General features: G+C 44.7%; 1 non-coding gene across 1 annotated transcript; it reads left to right on the top strand.

The window, feature by feature from the left end:
* The first annotated feature begins 3,774 nt into the window (after positions 1–3,774).
* trnap-cgg (transfer RNA proline (anticodon CGG)) lies at positions 3,775–3,859 on the top strand. The gene is given in 2 exon segments: positions 3,775–3,810; positions 3,824–3,859. It is a non-coding gene; the product is annotated as a tRNA-Pro (tRNA).
* Positions 3,860–4,931: the final 1,072 nt, after the last annotated feature.

Below are 4,931 nucleotides of genomic sequence, written 5' to 3' on the forward strand. Positions count from 1 at the left end.
CACTAAAATGTGTCTGACTGTCAGAGCGTTGAACAGTAGTATTAACACGAACGGGAGTAATGGCGTTAGGACGGTAGTAAGCCAGTCATATCCCACCCACCCGGGATCCGTATAGGTGCCGGGCTTTGGAATACAGTCCCACGGTATATTGTCAATGACTTTCGCAGGATGGTATGTAAAGAATCTGGGCACATTATTAAAACAGAGCAGAACGCCGGTTGTTGCCAGAACCACAGCCGCAGTTTTCCCGGTGCAATATTTTGTTTACAGCTTCTGGCAACAAATGGCGACAAACCGATCAAACGTAAAATTGAAGGTGAACCAGACAGAACAGTCTGTGGCTGAAAATCCCAGGACAGAGATCACACTGCATACGGGGGTGATATCCAGGAATGTCCCGGGGAAGTAATAATAACTGATCCGCCACAAAAGGACCCGAAAGATTATGGTTATTAGATCCGCCGTTGCCATGGCCACCAGGTAGCGAGTGGTGCAGCTGGAGAGGCCGCACTTTCCCCGGGACAGGATCACAATCGCCACTAAGTTCACTGGGGGGGGGGGAAAGCAGAAATAGAGAGTGAATTACAGTCTCGCCGCTCCGTGGGTCTCAGGACAGTGATAAACTGGAAATTGAGCACAATCAAACTTTGCAGAGAACTCACTACTGGAGGTTGACAAGTATAAAGCGGAAGGACCGATGCCCAAGGCGCGTGAATGCTGGATGAACGGGTACAGAACGCGGGACTGGAAGAGGAACGCTGTTTGAGAAGGAGACATTGTCATTTGATGGCCAAAGGCGCTATGAAAACATCAGTATAAATTTTACACCAGAAGGTTCTCGACTAGCGTGTAAGGCCAAGATTCCCCAGCAACTGTCTCAGCGATACTGCTTGCCGAGTTCCCGTCACTTATGTTCCGCAAACTCCATATAGATCGAAGATCTGCTCCCTCCGTCTCTGTCCACTTCCAAAGTTCGTTGTTGAAAGCAATTTTATTTCCCGCATTTTCATGTCTTATTCTCGCTTCGTTTGCATTCTGCAATAACTTCTCTTCGTAGCTCCTTCACACTGTGTCAAAGGATCTTAACAGAAAATCTCATTTATCACTTTTAAAGATTTTGCCTGACCCGCTGTATTTATAGATATTCTGCAGGTTAGTGATTAAACCATCTAATTTTCAAAGGGAAGTCAATGCAGATACTTCAAAACATTCGGTTGCTCCGAAATTCCTGCAGCATTTTGCTAAATGCTTCCATGCTTTTTTTTCGAGAGCGGAGTATCGCCGTTACCCGGTCTGACCTGTCACGGACACTGCCGGTTTGACGCTGTCTTCTTGCTTCACTTGGCGGATAACAGAGCGTGGAAACAATCCCCGGTACACTAAAACACACACACACCCGATATGACTGTTGAAAGCTCCCGATGCTTCGGATTCTCACTCGGAAGTGATGTCTACGACTCTCCGCGGCATCTCTCCGGGGTTTCGGTGCTCGGTTTCCCTTCAAGCTGGCAGCAGTTTCTGAAAACACCGCGCAAAACCTTTAAATTTCAAACATGTATCACCATTGAGACGGATAAAACCAAGTAACCGGTAAAGGTGCTGGGCGCAGTGAATGACGGCAGTTTACTCCGTCAGCGGCTTTGCATTGATAAATCAAAACTAGACGTACAAGCAAGCTGGATGAACTGAACAGGTCGGGTAGCATCCGTTGAAAGAAGCAGTCAACGTTTCGGGTCGAAACCCTTCGTCAGGACCAGAAACGTTGACTGCTCCTTTCAACGGTCGCTGCCCGACCTGCTGAGTTCATCCAGCTTTTTTGTACGTCTTGATCTGATCACAAATCAAAACTGCCTGCTCTGAATCCATAAAATGAGTCCATCTCACCGAACTTCCTCTCCACATCTGTGTCAATAGTCGGTTCATTTTCAGCTGACAAGGGAGCTTCTGAAAAAGCACACAGTTTTGACACAATGTTTGCACCGATACAGCGGCATCACAACGCCGTCGGTAACTGAACGAGACCACAGACCGCGCACATAAGACTGCAAATGATAGTTCGCCGATATTCTTACCGGGAACACCGATAACGGCAATGATCAAGTAATATGTCTTTCTCACACGGTAAAACGTTTCGAGCATGCTCTGTGAGATTCAGATTGTCTTCCAGCTGCCCGCGATATCACTGAAGAAACTCTGAGCTGATGAATCTCCACGGTTATTCATTTATACTCGCTCCGGCACATTGAATATTCAATATTACACAAAGCTGACTGTCTTACAACAGCTGGGATAAAAATAAACATGATGTCATTCGATTACAATCCCAATTGTAATGAGGCATGGATAGCTTGACGGGAAATTACAAAATCTCACAGATGAAGAAATGACAATGCGAGCTGTCAGCGAATGATGTTGTGAAACACCCTCAGGATCGCCTCTCGGTTTCATGATTGTTATTGTTGATCTTGTCCATTGCTTGGCTCTGTGGACTTTGTCATCACAGACCGATGGTCTACTGTTAGTCGCCTGTTTCGTTTGAGTGGCAATGAAACACATCAAAAAGTATATGTTGTTTGTGTGATCCTGTAATAGAGACTTAAACCAATAAAACGCCCACGCTTACTATAGGACATAGGAGGAGTAGGCCATTCAGCCCATCGAATATTCTCTACCATTCGATTCTGGCTTATTCTGGGTCCCTCTCAACCCATACACCTGTCTTTTCGCCATATTATTTGATACCATGACCATTCAGGAAGCTCTCAACTTGTGCTTTAAATATACCCACAGACCTCGCCTCCAACGCGGTGTGTGACAATCACTACTCTCTGGCTAATGAAATACATCCTCCTTACTGCTCTTCTAGAAGATCGCCCCCTGAATTCTGAGGCTGTGCCCGCTACTTCTGGATATCCCCACCGTAGGAAACTCCTCTACACATGCACCGTATCTGGTCCTGTCTGCATTCGGTAGGTTTCAATGTCTGACGTCATCCTTGCTCTCGATGCTTGTTAAACAGTAGGAAGCCTGCTCACGCAGGTAGGATAAAAAACACTGCAGCAAAATGTCCATTGATGTCCTTTGAATGGCAAAAATCTAGAAATTGCCAACGACGGGTCAATAAATCTCACCTTGAGTGCGGGATAGGACGGCAGCTTACATTTCGATCAAAGTCAAGAGAAGAAGATCCAGAGAAACGGACCGAAAACCAGTCGGACACTTGTGTTGAAAGGGAGGGAAAACGCTGATCAGTTTTGTCCCGGATTTTGTAATGGATTGTGAGAACGTCAGAGGAAGTCATCAGGGGCTCTCCGTCAATATCAAAGGCAACTCGCATTCGTCCTACTGTTCCACAATGTCTCCGACCTTATACCGTCAGGCAGAACGTACCACGGGCTGGGAGCAAGGTTTGTTCGGCTAGGAAACATCTTCGCCCAGTGAGACTTCTGAACAGCCGGTTGTCATCCATTAAACTTTATTTATGGCAACGTCTGTGGCATTATTCACATATGTTTAACTATATGTTGTACTAGATATGCACTTGATGTCAATTTGTACAGTATATCTCCCGAATATATATTTACTATCTGGTAAAATTATTGTGTTAATAAAATTTATATTCCTATTTTGACTGAATCAAGTAACGAATACTCTTGTAATCTCAAAGGAATACGGGCCCAACATATCCTCTCAACAATGGAGAGGACAAGGGGTTTTACACCAATTAAGTTTAAATGGCTTCGGAGTTCAGTTGTGACGAAATCTGAGAATGCGGGCTCGTTGGTCTAGTGGTATGATTCTCGCTTCGGGTGAAAAAAGCATATGCGAGAGGTCCTGGGTTCAAATCCCGGACGAGCCCCGTTATTGGACATTATCGGTGATTTGCTTCACGATTTTTGCATTGACGCACGAATAACATTAGCTATATCAAACAGAAACACTGAAGAAGGAATTGGAAATAGTTTTCAAAGCAGGTAAGTCTGAAGTGTCACATTTTGGAATGTCAAACCACCTGACTATTTATCCTATAAATGTTAAAGCACCGGGGAGTGCAAATCAGCAGGGAGAGAGAGAGGTAGAAAGGCATAGTTTGCTGAAACCCGTCTCATGTGCAGAGAGACTGGGAAAGGTGTTCGGCACGCTGGCCTCAGGAGGTCAGTGTAGGAGTTGGGAGACTGTGTTGCTGTTCCACTCTGTTGTGAAAGTACGTGTGAAACGGAAACAGCGCAGCAGTCTTTGGAAAACGATGGGTCTGCATGTTGATGAGCGCTGTGGACATTAATGTGGAAGAACAAGAAACCGGCAAGTGAACTTATACAGTTTAACCTCTTCGCTTTTTCCGACCAGGACACAAGTGCCTCTAACTTGTATACAATATCGGTTTATATATCTCATAGGATAGAATATTCATTGAATAGAATATCGGCTTATACATTTCACAGGGTTGCGAATCGGTGCGGGCAGAAATTAGGTGACAAGCGAAACTGCTCACTCCGGTCACATTGTTGTGCCACACGCTTGGGATTTCGAAAGCTGGAATCTTCCCACTGAACTCATTTTCTGCTGATCCGGATTGAAATTCCCAGTTCTGATCTACACCAACATCTGTCTTACGGATGTGACTTACTTCAGAATCAGAATCAGATTCGGGTTTAATATCTGGGACATCTATCGAGAAAACTGTTAAATTAGCGGCAGTAGTACAATCAATACGTGATAAATATAGAAATAAAAATCAATCAAATATTGAATTAGAGTAAATATATGTATATTAAATTGTTAAATTAAAAATAGAGCAAAAGAGATGAAAGAGTGAGGTAGAGTTCATAGGTTCGATGTCCATATAGACATTGGATGGCAGAGGGGAGGAATTGGTTCCTGAACCGCTGAGTGTGTGGCTTTAGGCTTCGGCATCTCCTTCCCGACGGTAA

Source organism: Hypanus sabinus, unplaced genomic scaffold, assembly GCF_030144855.1.
Source record: "Hypanus sabinus isolate sHypSab1 unplaced genomic scaffold, sHypSab1.hap1 scaffold_1146, whole genome shotgun sequence".
NCBI classification, from domain to species: Eukaryota; Metazoa; Chordata; class Chondrichthyes; order Myliobatiformes; family Dasyatidae; genus Hypanus; species Hypanus sabinus.